The sequence below is a fragment of the Protopterus annectens genome, chromosome 17.part0 (genome assembly GCF_019279795.1).
Source record: "Protopterus annectens isolate FY-2018-M chromosome 17.part0, PAN1.0, whole genome shotgun sequence".
Classification (NCBI taxonomy): Eukaryota; Metazoa; Chordata; order Ceratodontiformes; family Protopteridae; genus Protopterus; species Protopterus annectens.
In genome coordinates, this window is record NC_056751.1 from 475092183 (window position 1) to 475110011 (window position 17829).

A 17829-nucleotide genomic window follows, 5' to 3' on the forward strand; every position below is an offset into this window, starting at 1 on the left:
ACCAGTTCATGTATAACGATGACGACAGCCATATCACTGTCCAACTAAGGCTATAGGGTAGTGTAGTAATACTTGTAAGGTACAGATAACAGCACTGACTAGGAAAGGAATGTGGACTACAGGTATATACTAGTTGTTAATTGAAATCTTTCTCTCCCCACCACCATATCTCCAACAATAAAATACATACCCACCTCAACCGGTATGTAATGACTCCACTGTTCTGATGATGTCCTATTGGTTGATAAATATTTAAATTTGTTTCCATGCATGTGCTATATTGAATTATTCCAACATCGGTGGCATGGTGCCATCAATGCACCTGCATGCTGTTGTTATTACCACTGTGGTCCCATATATACATGTGTTCCATTTGCTATGCAACTGTTCCGTACCTGGTGTTTGGGTTAATGGGAATATCTATGCAAGCTGTTATACCTAACCCTGGAATGTGTTGACTATTACTAACCCTCATTTGATGATAAAATCTAAACACTATAGCACATTTGGGAAGGCTGGTCCCACCAGACCCACCTGTCCCACCTCAGCTGGCCATGGCACCAGGCACCAGCACGTCTGGGGCCCAACCCAGGACCTCCTTGTCCGTTGGTCCTGCACCACCTTTGGGTGGAACCACCTCAGAAGATGGGGCTCGCCACCCCGAGAGTGGGCGCAGACAGGAACCTGTCACCCATCACCAGGTCCGGGTCGTGGTGCATAGCAAGCTCAACCAGCAGTCTGGTTGTCTGCTATGCCAGCTTGAGGGCCATGTGTCATGACTAGAGGATCAGCCTGGCTCTGCATCTCAGCCCCCAGCACATCCAAGTTCGTAGCTGTGAAGGTGCAGTGGTGACTGCCCATGGGTGGGGACCTCAGTCCCACTGTTTCCACTAGGGGGCTCATGGGCTTCCGATTTCCCAACACCCCTCCCCATCAAGGTGTTTACCCCCATGTGTCATATACCACCCCTGTATGCATCTTGTTTGTCTTGTCTGTTAACCTACCCAACCTTCCTCCCCAAATATACCTACTAGCCCACCCCAAAATCCCACATTCACCTGAAAATAAGGGCAATCTGATACCAAAAAAAAATCTCGCCCCATACATAGCTGTCCATTTTGCACGTGTCCTCTGGACACATTTAATCCAGTCTAATTGGTATCACAACTTATTATTGTTGTCCTCACCCCTGTCCCAGGGGTTTGAGTGTCCAAATCTACCTCCAAATTCAGTGTATATGCACAGCTGTTGCTGTAGAAGAAATGGGCAGCTATAAACCTTCCCTGCACCCTTCCTGCACATCCCCAGCTATTTTCCCTGCTGTCTTTTCCTCTTTGTGCCCCTTTTTCACCACTTTCCTATCAAACCTTTTTTTCTTTTCTTTTAAAGAAATTAGCACGGGGGTAAGTAGGAGTAAGCACTTTTAAGCAGTACTAAGTGGGTTTCTGCCTGTTTACATGGGTGCAAGCAATGCCTACACAGGTTAAGAAATTTAGAAGCTGAGTATAAGAAACTGCAACCGGAAGTTAGCACTGCTTGCCTCCATGCAAACCCGCGCAAACCCACTTACAACTGCTTAAAAGTGCCTTAATCACTCTGTATCCAACGGCCCTTGTTCTGCCCAGCAACAAAATGCACAGCCTTTGCAAGGCATGAACCCAGGACCCTGCACACCATAGCCAAAGTGATCTACCACTAAGCCATGTCAGCTATACATAACCCTGATGTTTTCACAAACATATCATCCAGCCCAGTCATTCAACTGTACAGGGAATGTATTCCCAACATGTAGATGTATTTGTGTCTGTATATATATATATATATATATATATATATATATATATATATATATATATATACTAATATCTAAATAGATGTAGCATATCTATATATGTAGACATATATATATATATATATATATATATATATATATATATATATATATATATATATATAAACATATATACATACATATGCATACATCTATAGATATATATGTCTACATCTATATGTCTCTCTCTCTCTCTATATATATATATATATATATATGTGTGTCCCTCAAACACACACATAACAGTCACAACACACAGTTACACACACTAAACCCCTAACCAACATACTTACACACACAAACTTATCAAAATGACACCTAAACATTCACAAACCGTACCAACGGAAGCAGAAATTCAAAATATCCGTGTTTCGATATTTTGAATTTTGCCCTTCTGCCTGTTTCGAAATGTGAGTCTGTGGCTTTGTAAGTTCAAAATACTGAAATTCAAGATTTCAGTATTTCAAATTTACAAAGTGGACCCATAAGGACAAACATCTGTAGATAACAATGGGAACATAACAAAAACATATATGTCCACATGCACCATTAATGGGGTTGACAGGCCCCAAACAACATACGTCTTGTACGAATAGGTATTCTCCCACCCCCCACAGCCAAACACGTTTGCCCTGCAATACACTACTAACTGTTGCAGATTCCATAACCAGGACCTGACACGACATGGGCACAAGATGTTAACAGTACTCCATTCCACCTGTATGATGTCAGGCTGGTATCAGTAACATATCATGCAGTACAGTCTGACTCCCATAGGGAATGTACAATGTGGAAGCAATCAACATCCCTAGAATACATATACACAGACACACATATGCAGATACAGATATACATATATATATATATATATATATATATATATATATATATATATATGTAACTACACATACATATACAGAGATATGTGTAGTAAGATACATATGTAGAAGGTGCACACAATATGGAACAACCACTATGCCTACAGTTACCACCTTACCATCTGGAAACTGTATGAGCCACCCATACAAATGACAATCATTGCCTGCAACATATACCCACAGAGAGGTCAAGGGATATAACACCACACACAGGTTTTCATATATGGGAAAGCTTTATTTTTTTACTATTACAGTTGTATATGCCATGTCATATAGCTGTTTAGACACTGATATCCATATAAACAGAGTAACGCAACTGTGAAACAGTTAAACTAATACAGTAGTCTGGAAAGGTTTACAAATGTTGCTGTCCAGGCCTAGGCCTTCAAGTAGTACAATAGTAAAGACAGACTGGGCCACAGGATACCAAACAATCAACAGTAAGTAATGCAGATGTATAGTTCAGCAGCCTCTATCTACAATTTGAACACAATCCCTAGGGAGTAAAGACCTCAGCTGACACAATGGGATGTAACTGTTACATAACAAGGCATAACGGAAACCATCACAAGCACACTGACAAACAGAACAGTCTGTATGGCAAGAGGCAGTAGGCCTCCATTTATCCAAGGAGGATTGTATGGTAGTGTACATCCAGATACCTTAAGGCAACTTACCCCTGATACCCCCACATGTTGTAACAGCCTAGGTTAGTTATAGTGGATCTACCCTAGACTCAATAATACAGGGCCATATACCACTGTTACATACACTGGCCTCTGGAGTGCATAAGGGCACACACATATTGTCTAGGTGAAGCCCACACATATATGGCCCCAACCCCACCGTATGTGTGGGGGACACAACAGCAGTGGACTGATGGCAGGAATGGCAGCATGACATACTCACAGCACACTACAGAACAACCCCTGACAGCATGTCATATGTGCAAAGCCTGGTATGTAGGTGGAGGACAGAGGCTGAAACACAGGCCCATATGTGGAAAACTGTTGTCATACACTAAGCAAGTCGCTGGTGTTACAGGATAGTCTGCAACATACCCTTAGTCCGGAATATGAAGTTAGAAACAGAAATTGATGTAGCCATGTACTGATAGCCCTCAACACACACACTGCCAGTGAAATATCTGACATAAGACCAGTGTGGTGGACAGACAAAACATGATAGGCACACCTCTGGCCATCAAGAGAATAGGCCCATAGTTGAGAGCTATGCAGACAGACTACATTCCAAGTTAAACTAGTATGTACACAAAAACCCTGCAACACTAGTGCTATACAATGCATACAACAACTCTACTCACACTCTGTCTGTAGTTCTGGAACCTCCTACAAATATGCAGCTGGTGTGAGTGTGCAGGTTCTCCTGTAAGAGGCATTGCTACCTGCTGTCTGTAACAGTGATGCCTACACAGAGGAAGGGTAAAGGGACCATATCCACATGATGTAGGGATTTATAGTAGGTGGTTGCCAGGACAGTGGTAATTGGAAGTGCTACACAACAAGCTGCATGCAGTTAGCAAGTGGAGGACACTGATTGGTGCAGAGGCCATCACCTGAGCATGTGCATCATCTACAAAATCCATGCTACAATCTATTCAAAGCAGCTCAATCCATTTACTGGAGCGAGACCGAGAGAGAGAGAGAGACAGCGAGAGAAAGAGAGAGAAAAAGGGAGTGAAAGTGGAAGTGGAAGTGAAAGCCAAAGCCACAGCAAAAAATATATATATAATTACATCCAGCAAACTATCCAGAACAGACATCATTCCCACAACAGGTATGTGACGTATATATGCATGTAATTGAATGAAGTACCGGTCCGTGATAATGGGATAGATGATGTTGAATGATTTATATGTGCCATTAGGTGTTGTTGTAATGATGTTCAACTGAACAACTGCTATGGACAATAGTGTCTGTCCCTGTGGGTAGTGGGCCATAGCCATCAACTGTGCAGATCAGCACTGACTGACAATATATAAGCCATCATAGTGTGTGTTGTTTAATGGGAAGTATGTATGTTATGTGGCCAATAGCTGGTGGTGGAAGTAATGACATTATGATGGACACATGGAATCCACAGCCCACCCATTGCAGGATACTCAGGTTAATCTGTAATATAGCATGCAGGAATGCTATAGGTGTGTAATAGGTTTACCTGCAATCTGGTCCTATATATACCCCCCTAATGTCAGGCTGTGTCCATATGTGGCACCTGTCTGTTTTGTAGCAAGGCAGAACAGTGCAGCTGTGTAGGAAGGTGTTGTGAGATTGTGGACCTGATGACTGAATGTACCCCACATATAGGTATGCATATGTGTGCATATGTACATATATATACATGTATGTCCACAAATATACAGATACCCATGTATAGACATATATATGAGCACATATATATATATATATATATATATATATATATATATATATATATATATATATATATATATATATATCACATATATCTACACATATATAGATATATACCTATATGCACATGTCTCCATATATATATATCAAACACACACACACACACATACATGTATGTAAATACATCTCCCCAGTATTGCTACCACAGTGCTGCATGCTCTGTATGAGGAAACAGCACACATAGCAATACATACAGATATCTACAGCTGGCAGTGTGTGCAACATGGACAGATATGTCACATGTTAACCCCTTGTTGGGACCACATTACCCTCATCTGTGATGTATGGAATGGGAATATGGGGAAGTATGGCAGGTACAGTTGTGGAGGTATTCAGGGTTGGTAGATATAGAGGGCAGTCTATAGGTGTGGTATGTAACACATGTGGTGGGAAAACACCCTGGATGGTATGTGTGGTCTGTGATGTGGGTGCCCCATGGGCCCCAGTATGGACACAATGGGAACAAGCCTTCCACCCACTGCTACTCACAACAGCAGTCCACGTCCTGCATGTTCCTGGCCTGGAGGCTGAGCATGAGGAGCATGTTGGCCCTTTGAATGTGTACTGGGTGCCTCATAGCGATGTAGCACATCCCACATGTGTCTGTGGAGCCCGTTATGAAACAGACCCTGGACCTGACCTCGGGGGACAGGAACATGTCTGTGTGTGCCTCCAGGTTAGGGGACAACATCCCCTAGGTTGGTTACACTTTGTATAAAAGACTTGTATTTCTTAGTCAATGTTGTCTGGTGAAGCAGTGTGGTCACAGTGAAAGAGCTTGCCACTCTTTTGGATACATCTATTAAAGTTCATGCATTTTAGCCTATTGATTTGGTATTTATTCATTTATTTTATGAATAGCAGGTATATTTTTGGACTATTGCTACTGTAATAGGGATTGTCTTCACAGACATGGTATGTGCGGGAGGTCACATCTTCTTTTAACATGTGCGCCATTTGCTACTGACAGACATCCTAAGGACATCATAGTACAGTACCACTGCTAGAAAGTAATGCTACTGTGGACTACAGCAGAGATTTTGGCCAATATATGTGGACAGTCTGACACTCTCTGGACAGTCCAGAGGTATACACAGAAACCCTTAGTGCAAGACATGTGGACCAAGCCTGACAATGTGGATAACAGCCATGTAGATGGGTATAACACATTACTACTGGTATACATTCGCCCCCATAGCTTATGCATTTATACGCCTCTGTCTGTCCTGACACAATAACTGCTGGTACAGAGGTGCCATGGCCACATACTACCCACTAGATATTGACATACATCTGTACAGCATCCCGCTGTTCTGTCTGACATACATGACTGTTATGGTGGCCCAGCAGCAGTACATCTGGCAAGTATCTGGAAATGACATCTCACTGGGTAAGTATGCTAAGCTGCTAGGCATGTAACAAAGCACTGTGCAAGCTACAGGCAGACTGGCTCAACACTGGCCTACATTTCTTATGGGGGAATGGACATGTACCTGCATATATAGCAGGCTCTGCAGGCATGTCACAGCACAGAGTAACATATAGTTGTTTGAAAGTGCATAACCACAACCAATGTGAACACAGCCACAGCCACATATGGTAAGCTAGCGTAATATTACAGTATATGGACTATCTGTTCAACACCATCCTCATTTGTGCCACTCACACACTAACTCTACATATACTGGGCCACTACACAGTGTGATCCTATGCCTGTCTGTGGTATGGGGCATGTGTGTTTATGGCCCTACAAACATGAAAGCTGATAGGGTAACATACAGTGGAACAGCATGTAACATCAAATAGAACATGACCAAGAACAATGACATCTACCACAGTCTGTACACAGGCCGAGGTACATATTAACAATACACACACTGTCGACAATCACCATAAGTACACAGACCTCACTACTGTACACACAACAGAATGTCCAGGTTATGTCATCAAATATATACCCTACTATACATAACATGTGTAGCAGTCTATCTCACTGGCTTGTTATCAGATATGATGTTACTAATTTTGGTGTACAGCACATATGCACCTCTTACTGCATGACATATGTACAAAGGTTGACAGAGTTGTGCCTGGAAGTACATACACGGGGCCAATATTAACATGTTGCTGTGATAACCTCATACATTTACTGTTGCAACAGGGTTTGTTGCAACATATGTCCTATGAGGGATATGAAGTCAGTAGCTCTCACAGCTGTCTCCATCTACAGACTGCAATCCTCACACTACCTTCTGCAGTTCACAGATAGGTGCTCTGTGGGTAACACATGAAACAAAAGGCACCACACACTGCCCAGTCTGCAGATGACCCTACAGATGGGTGTTTCTTCATAAACATAGCACTGACATGGCAAGTATTAAAACATGTAGGACAGCCATATCCACACACACCCTGTTAAACCAACATTACTCCAAATGCAGTATAGCAGAACTTACAGTCTGTAGTCATGTCAGGCACATCCCCCTCCCATTTGTTGGCCTGTTTCCACAGTGTATGTTGTTAGAGGTAAATCCACAATCCATCTCAGATGCTGTTTGCCAAACAACAGATTGAGTTCCTGCTCACAGTGAATGAAAAGGCGCAACACCAACATGATGTTCCTAGATATTGGAGTGTGTTTCCATGCAATTGGCTCTGGGAATGTTACCACAGCTGTTCCACATGCAACCAGCTAGAGAAGGGCTGCAATTCGTGCAGAGGCCATCAGCTGATCATGAGCACCACTTAAAATACACATGCTACTGGCTAAACAAAGCAGGTGTAAGTCTCCACATCCACAAGAGAGGGAATGAGAGAGGCAGACAGAGGCAAAGAAAAGATAGGAAGGGGTGGGAGAGCAAAACTTAAGCATGTTTGGGTCACACACCTACCAGTACAGGGTATCAAACACCTGATGACTATGTAATGCTATCACATGTCTATGCAGTTATTGGATGCACCACATAGGTTACATGTTGAGGAGCCCTCAAAACGTATATGTGATGGTGAGTGACGTGCAACACAGATATGGTAGCTATACGGTAGGTGTAGTACACATGCCCGTCTGCATGAACAGGTGTCAGCGTCAACACAGCCACACTCTCACAGGGACACACACACATTGACACACTTGGCAGGGCCAGGAATGCAACTCGACACTAGTGAGATTGCCACAACACAGTACTGTGCAGGTATCACATTCAACACAGGGGTTATACGGAGGTTATATAAGCAAAGGGTATGTGGAGGTGTATGAAATCAGACAGCATGCTTCAGTATGCCAATGGGGGTTGTAGTGAGTGTGAATGTGGTTATACAGATCATCAACATGCACATAGACACAGGGTGCCAGTACTGACATGCATGTGTGCATTGTTTTACAGGTGTGTAGTGGTCAACTGTGCCAGATGGCTATACAAGGCTAGGTGATGGGTATACCTTGGCATCAGCCCACATGACAAAAGTCTGCATTGTGGCTCAGGGGTGTATTGTCTGGATTTGCCCACACAGGTGGGTATTGCATTCATCATCCAGTCACCTGGGTGATTATTGTGTGTGGCCAATGCTGTGCATTGCTTGCCATGTATGTGTTCCTTAGTCCATGATATGGACGGTGTCTGGGATGTGCACACCTCCCACATGCATGTACAGTGACATGTGGAACTGTACCTGGGGTGTCTGGCACATGTTGTGTACACAGATTGTCATCAGATGTGCCAGTCCTGGCCGCATGTGGTGGGAACTGTTAATGGACAGCAGGTTGATCCTGCACCTACATTGATAGCATGATACCGGTAATGCCTGGTGTCAGTGGCATCTGTCCATACAGGGTATGTTTTTCAGGCAAGGTATGTCCTTTGTGGGTCACATTTGATGGCACCACAGGTGTTGCAGGTGTCCAGTGGGGAACATGGGGAAGTTGCACTGTCAGCATGTATGTGCCTATTGGACTGATAGACAGGGTGCCATGCCCTCTGTAGCCCACTGCAATAACACCATGGTTACTATCAGTGGGCAATATGCAAGGTACTACCAACATACCAGCTGTTGCCTAGGCAAGTGTGTGTGTGTGTATTTGACATGGGTTGAGAGTGTTCTCTGGGTAATGCAAGGGTTACTAACTTTGTTCACCTGGCCTTGATGTCACATGTAGGGGTATGGATTTGCACCCAGCCTCTCTGCTATTTCACATATGTAATCCCTGTACTGTAGACATTGTCATATACTAGGGCCACCATATAAGAAATTAGCAAAACCCACCTCCCATTGAGTTCAGTTGTCACACACTCACCTCCCCATGGGATACGAATGACAACCACAGATGCACACGAGGATTAGAACTCCTCCCTAACTAGCTTATTCTACTACAGCACTACACAGTTATAGGACATGCCACAGGGATTACTGCAGTACTCTTTCCCCAAAGGTGTATTTCACAATGAATTATATCAGCAGGATTGCCAAATTCAGGGCATATGAATTGTAGTGAGCGTGACTAGCCTAAAATGCATTGCTCCCTACACAGACATAGAAACACACACAAAACATGCACAACTGCCATGTGTAGGAATAGAACCCCTACCAGAGTTCTATATCACACTACAGCATGAAGCTGTTATAGGACGCGCCAAAGGGAATACTGTAGTAATCTTTCCCAAAGATGTATTTCACAGAGAATGACATCAGCAGGATTGCCAAAGTAGGGCATTTAAATTGTAGTGAGTGTGACTAGCCTAAAATGCATTGCTCCCTACACAGACATAGAAACACACACAAAAACATCCACAATTGCCATGTGCGGGAATAGAACCCCTACCAGTGTTTTATCACACTATAGCATGAAGCTGTTATAGGACGCGCCACAGAGATTACTGTAGTACTCTTTCCCCAAAGGAGTATTTCACAGTGAATGACATCAGCAGGATTGCCAAAGTAGGGCATTTGAATTGTAGTGAGTGTGACTAGCCTAAAATGCATTGCTCCCTACACAGACATAGAAACACACAAAAACATCCACAACTGCCATGTGCGGGAATAAAACCCCTACATGTGTTTTATATCACACTATGGTATGAAGCTGTTATAGGATGTGCCACAAGGATTACTAGAGTACTCCTTCCCCAAACATGTATTTCACAATGAATGACATCAGCAGGATTGCCAAAGTAGGGCATTTGAATTGTAGTGAGTGTGACTAGCCTATAATGCATTGCTCCCTACACAGACATGGAAACACACACAAAAACATCCACAACTGCCATTTGTGGGAGTAGAACCCCTACCAGAGTTCAATATCACACTAGATCAGGAAGGTCTTATAGGACGGGCCATGGGGATTAACGGAGTACTACTTCCCCAAAGGTGTATTTCACAGTGAATGACATCAGCAGGATTGCCAAACTATGGCATTTCAATTCTAGTGAGTGTGACTAGCCTAAAATGCATAGCTCCCTACACAGACATAGAAATACATGCACACACACACACACACACACACACACACACACACACACACACACACACACACACACACATATGTCTGTGATTAGAACTCCTACCTAACTAGCTTTACACACTACAGCAGTATGAAGTTATAGAAAGTGCCATGGAGATTACTGTGCTACAGCTTTCCAAAAGGTGTATTTCACAGTGAATGACATTAGCAGCCTTGCCAAAGTAGGGCATTTGAATTGTAGTGAGTGTGACTAGCCTAAAAACATTGTTCTCTACACACACAGTTGCCATGTCTGAGATTAGAACTCCTACGTTTATCAAACTACAGCAGTATGCAGTTATAGGACGCACCATGGAGATTACTGGGCTGCAGCTTTCTGAAAGGTGTATTTCACAGTGAATGACATCAGCAGCCTTGCCAAACTAGGAAAGTTGAATTGTAGTGAATGTGACTAGCCTAAAATGCATTGCTCTCTATATATACAGAGACACACATACTTGCCATGTCTGGGATTAAAACTCCTACCTAAATAGTTTATCACACTACCACAGTACACAGTTACAGGACGTGCCATGGAGATTACTGGGCTACAGTTTTCTGAAAGGTGTATTTCACCATGAATGACATCAGCAGCCTTGCCAAGGTAGGGCATTTGAATTGTAGTGAGTGTGACTAGACTAAAAAGCATTGGTCTCTACACAGACAGAGACACACACTTGCCATGTCAGGGATTAGAACTCCTATCTAACTAGTTTATCACACTACAGCAGTACACAGTTACAGGATGCACCACAGAGATTACTAGGCTGCACCTTTCCCAAGGGTGTATTTCAAAGTGGATGACCTCAGCAGGCTTGTCATAGTAGGGTTATGGGAAGGACAGTGTGTGTGCATGGGCCATAACCCATTCATCTAGAGGTTGAGACACCACATGCAGGCACACTCACGGTTATATTCCATAGGTACGTGTATACAGCTGCTAGAGGACTACTTCCTTGTACAGTTGTGTTGCACAGCTAGCACTTGCACCACATAGTCTGTCATGCTGAAGGATACCAGTGGCAAATGTCTATAGTGAGTGACATTTACACCTCATGTGGTTGTAGCCATTTGGCTGTGTGCTGGATGGGACAGGCCTCATAATGGATGGCTCCTTGTCACAGCCACTGTCTTCCACACATCTATGTACATCTACTTTTGGCTTATTATAGTGTGTTGTCCTTGGATATGTGACTGTATTCTTAACCACATTGTGTGCAAGGCATGACTGGAGCATACTGAGGAGTGTATGCACTAACATCTGCAAATGCCAGGCATGTATGGTCCACTGTTGTTTGTAGACATGGGCTTCATTTATTTAAGTGTGTGAGCATGCCCAGTATGACCTTTCAGTATGTTGTTGTCTGACATTGCCTTCATTCTCTAAGTGTGTGAGCATGCCCAGTATGGCCTTCTGTACTGAATGTGTGGATCAATTCCAGATAGTTTGTACTCCAGTGCAGACCTTTGTGTTGTACACCTACAGGTAGCAAACTGTTTCTGCAGGGTATCCCTCGACCATTTGGTAATATGGGGACAAACTGTGCAGGGGATGGTGTGTACTGTAGGTGATTGGGTCTCTGCTGCTTCAACTAAATGATGCTGCTGTTAGCAGAGATATTCAGACATATGTACTGTTATACACCATGATGTTTTCTGTCCTCATGTACTGTCATGTGGACATTCTTGCTCACAGTGATGGCTTGGGGGACAAGGGTGACTGCAGCTGTGTCCGATATTGTGGGCAGACACCTACGTATTCATGGTAAGTTATGGCATTCTGGAGGGGGAGCTGCAGACACTTGTTGCTTGGTCTGTGTATCCGGTTAAGAGCCTTGGTACAGTGCTGGCAGAGGTTCCCATACTTGTACACCCATCGACATGACAATATGGCCTTATGTTGCTGTGGCAATGCCTCACAGCTGTACAGATTCGCACAGGTTACCCAGAGGCAGGGGACATGGGTCAGGACATTACCCCTATTGTGGTACACAGGCAGGTGTGTAGCCACCAATGTATGTGTTTGCAGCCAGGGATAGTGTGTGCACACAGCTTGGTGTCGGACCATGCACATTCCATTCTGCCCATGCTCCTACCCCCTCTGTTATTCTAACCTCTTCCATACAGTATACATTCATTCTCTGATACTTTTTCTAAGGGTATCATCCCATCACAGGTGTGTGCTAGTGTTGGTCCACAGTTCATGCAGTGGGACATGGTGAACATGTTACTGTGGTTTGTCCACATGGCCTTGCATATGGCTTATGTGGAGTGTGTTATGTTCTTATTTGGGTGTCCATGACATAACATGCATTGGCAGTACGTGTGAGACACAGGCCTTTGGCAGAGGCCTGTGGGCCATTAGGTGTTGCTGCGGGCCAGATGTGGCACGCCATTGCATTCTGTCAGTCTTACAGTCTCAGACCACCATAAAGTATATTCCGCTGGGTTGGCAGGGTATGTGTGATAGGTGTTCATGCCAATACCTTCTATGAGTCTTGATCAGGTGGTGTGGATACTGGCAGGGTGCTACCTACAGTTAGGGACACACCTGCATGGGGCACGTGCACTGCATGCTGCATTCTTCCACTATTGCCATATACAGATGGGGTCATATTGTACCCATTCCCCACAGCAGGGATATGACCAGAGAGGTACCTGTGGGTGGTGTTTGTGTGAGCTGGGTGCATGTGTGCTATGGACTCTACTTGCATCTGACACACAGATATACATGGGGCATTCCAGTTCTGCTGGCATGTGCAGGTACATCAGCTGTTTCCCAATACATCAGTCCTACCTCCTTTGTGATCTGCACGTGTTCGGGTCGACATCACCAGTATCCCCTACTACAGGACAAGTTAATATGATGCATACCTGTATGTAACATTCCAAAGGTGTCTCAATTTCACAGTGACACAATATATACTGTATGTCTGGGGTACTTTCCCCTGTATACTGCTTGTATATCTAGCCCAATAGCCATGCCATGTCAGTCTTTCTGATGGTGACACATATTACCACCATACATTTACAATGGCTTACTGCTAACATGTGTTATACTGGTGGGAATTGTCTTTGGCACTGCAGTTGTAAATGCTTGTCCCTGTCATCAGCAGTAGTGGGTAATGGCCACCAGGTCTTACCTCAACATGCATACATACTGACCACTCTCGCACAATATGAAACACACACCAACCTAGCACACAGACCTGCATATTGTACAAATGCTACAACATATCCTGCTACCTTGGCCACCTCTGGGCATCTGTGCTTCACTGGTATTATACCTACTCATGCATGTTACTACATTTCTACACTGGATTGGGGGAAGGGGCACACCTGACTGTTTCTACATGTCTACATAGGAGTGGGAGGGACACACCTAAATGTCACTACATTTCTACATAAGATTGTGGGGGGGACACACCTGACTATTTCTACATTTCTACACAGGATTGGGGGGCACACCTGACTGTTATTACATTTCTACACTGGATTGGGAGAAGGGGCACACCTGACTGTTTCTACATGTCTACATAGGAGTGAGGGGGGCACACCTGACAGTTACTACATTTCTACATAGGATTGTGGGGGGACACCTGACTGTTTCTATATTTCTACACAGGATTGGGGGGGCACACCTGACTCTTACTACATTTCTACACAGGATTAGGGGGCATACTTGACTGTTACTACATTCCTACACAGGATTGGGTGGGACACACCTGACTGTTTCTACATTTCTACAAATGATTGGGGGGTACACTGGCTGTTTCTACATGTCTACATAGGATGGGGGGGCACCTGGCACTTGCACACATTTGCTATGACTGTACTGGTATGTCAGGTACTCCATTTCATTCTGTATTTTAACCTGTCATACGGACTAGAGGCATATCAGTGTATTACAGGTCTTTGCTTTGGTTGACCTACATATTAGTGTCTGACTTCCAACCCTTCAGAATTAACATCCCACTGCATGACCTGCTGTAGTCTGTCTGTGTAGGACTGGGGGAGGTTGCCCATACGCATAATCCAGAGGCTATAGCACAGCATCTGTTTGTATTTGTCTACACCTGTCCTGCTGGCTGAGACTGTTGTTGGGTATGTGAACCTCCCTGACTGGCATGTGTGAGTCATATGGCCACACATGTTGACCAGCACATTTCCTGCAGCGGGTTTTGTCACCCTGTGTAGTACTGGCTACTGTGGTGACTCCAGTATTTGTTACAGATGTCATGGTGCCACTATGGGTGTTTACTATCTGGTGGCATACCATTCAGCCACCTGATTCCCTTACATGCTCACATCCATACCATAGATACAGGTAACAACACATTCTACTCCGTTCAGCAATTGGTAGGTTGATTGACATACCTTGTGGGTGTGCAAGTAATGAGGATGGTGGTGGAGAGCTGCCTATGTCAGATGCACATAGTACACTTTCTATACATAGTTGAGCACTGGTTGTGTCATGTTTGGTATTCCTTTTACTGTATGTGAGAGTCAGAGAGAGGTGTCATTCCCTGGGTCCCTACTGCATCAGTGTACATGCTATGCATTGCCGCTTTGCCAAGTCCAGGGCATACTGGGCATGCCTCCATCTGCCTACTGGGGCAGGCTCAGGTTGTTCCTCCTCCAAGTCACTCTGTGCCTGTGCAGGCCTTGGCATTGGTGGGGGGCTGTGTGACCCTGCTCCATGCTATTCCTGCTGCAGCTGTTTCCGCAGGATCATATTGTGTAGCATAGCATATACCGTAACAATTTGAGTACATGTAGCTGGTGAGTACTGCAAGGCTCCACCGGATGTGTCCAATCACCGGAACTGTGACTTGAGCATCCCAAACACACACTCTTTTGCAAGTCTGGTCTGTTCGTGTGCCTCATTATGGCATTCTTGTTTGAGTGTGTGTGCATTTCTGATGGGTGTCATCAGCCACGGCTCCAGTGCGTAACCAGCATCCCCCACTAGGTGACCATAAGGGATGTCCCCAGTGGCAAATCACTGGTACAGCTGCATCAGATGCCAGATGTGGGATCAGAGATAGCTTCCAGAGCAGCCAGCACACACATTCATTATAATGCCCTGGGCATCACAAACAACCTGGCAGTTGATGGAGGGGAAGCCCTTGTGGTTGATATAGACCCTACCCTGATCACCAGGTGGTGCTTTGACGCATATGTGCATGCAGTCTATAGCACCCACTACCTCAGGGTATTCTGATATTTGGTGGAAGAGACACATATTGCTGGCCAACACCTCACGGGTGTTGAGGAAATATACCTGCTCACTGGCATGTGCTGACACAGCATCCAGGAACTGGTGGAATATTCTGGATGCTGATGCTTGTGAGATCTCCATGATATTCCCAGTTGAGCTTTGGGAGGTACCTGAGGCTAGTATTCTTAAGCCTACACATATCTTGGTATCCACTGGGATGGGTTCCCCTATGTCAGTTCAGTGTGTCAGGTGTGGCCGGCACAGCTCAACAATTTGCTGTAGGAGGTCCCTGTCCACTCTATAGTGCTCAACTATCTCCAGCTCATGTAGCCCCTGGTAGGTTACTCTGGGTCTGTACACTCTTCTCCATCTCCTCACTGTGTGTTGGTGGACAGCATTCACATCCTCAGCATCCTCAGCCTCTTCCACATATTGTTGTTTGATGCCTGCTGCAGTCCCTATCATTTTGTTGTTTTGTTTGTTAAAAGTTCTCCACTTTTATATACCGGTGGTGTAGAGTATGGGAAAAACCAGAGTGGAAGGTGTTTGCATAGTTTATAGTAGTGTTCTGGGCTGGGCTGGTCTACTGCCTGTATAATTGGCTGATTCTGATGCATTTCACCTGCCAGCTATGCTAGTTCTCCTTGATTAACTTCCTACTACTGTTTTCCCTTCCCATTGCCTGCCTGTTTAAAGCTGCTATTTCCTGGTTTATTTTTTTTCTTTAATACCTGGTACATGGCACGCACACCCACTTAAGCAATGTAAAGAGTGCTAGGCAGCCTCAGACATACCGCCTTGCCTAGCTGTGCTAAGCTAGGAGCAAATCTGAGCCACAGGACTCCAATCCGCTTATAGTATCCCTGACCCCCCCCATGATGTCAGCTAACTCCTAGGCTTGCAGCAAGCTATTCCTGCTTTTACACTGTTGGGAGCTGACTAGCATGCAGGCAAAATCTGGGATTCACTATCATTCCCCTCATTTGCACAGGATTGCCTGCTAATGTATAGTTATATGTCCCACACTGAGCCTCCCCCCTTTGCAACCACTATTCACTGGCCATGTTGTGTTCTGCCTGCCACTGATTATAATGGTAAAATAGTGATTTTAGTTAGAATGCTTAGTTTAGGTTTATTTTGTTATTTTCCCCCGATCCCATTTATGCGCCACTGCCCTACACTTAAACAGCCGAGATCAGCTAAAAAAATTAAAAGTTGATTTTTTTAACTGTTTTCTATGCCAATGGCCTTATACTTGGCCATTGACATGCTTTCTGAATGATATCCACCCTTTATTTGGAGCTGTGATGGATCTGTTTTGGAATTTGCTGAAATGTACTCTTGTTACCGGTGGAGTACATTTCTGCAGATTACACTAGTCCTGCACGACCGGTTTCCAGCTGCCTGGATCACAAATTCACCTCATTTGCATGGAATTGTCTTGCAAATCGGGTAATGTGCATACAGGGGCTGATTCTGTGCAGGACTAGTGCAAGAGCGCTCGTGCACACCCCTACATGTTATTCCTGCATTACACGGCAGACATATTGCCTACTGGAGCACCTGCACTAATCCTGCATGCCATGCAAGGCTTGCAGAATCCAGGGGTTAACTTCTGGTAGATGTCAACAACTCAGCCTGTTCCCTGAAATGAATCCAGACAGTACTGCCACTCTATTCAACTCCCACTTCATAAACATCATAAATTCATTACTCAATAAAAATAACAATAACAATCAAAAAATACTTCTCAAACCATCAATGATTCTAATGCCTTTTTCCTCATTTCTATCCCCACTTTGGCCATAAAGAAGTACCTCCATAAAGTTAAAGCCACCATCTTAGTTTTAGATAACTTACCAGGCAGGTTTCTCAAAACTGTTGCTGAAGCCACAGCTAATCCTGCCTCTTTTCTCATAAGTAGCTCCATCCAAACGTCTTATGTGCCTTCT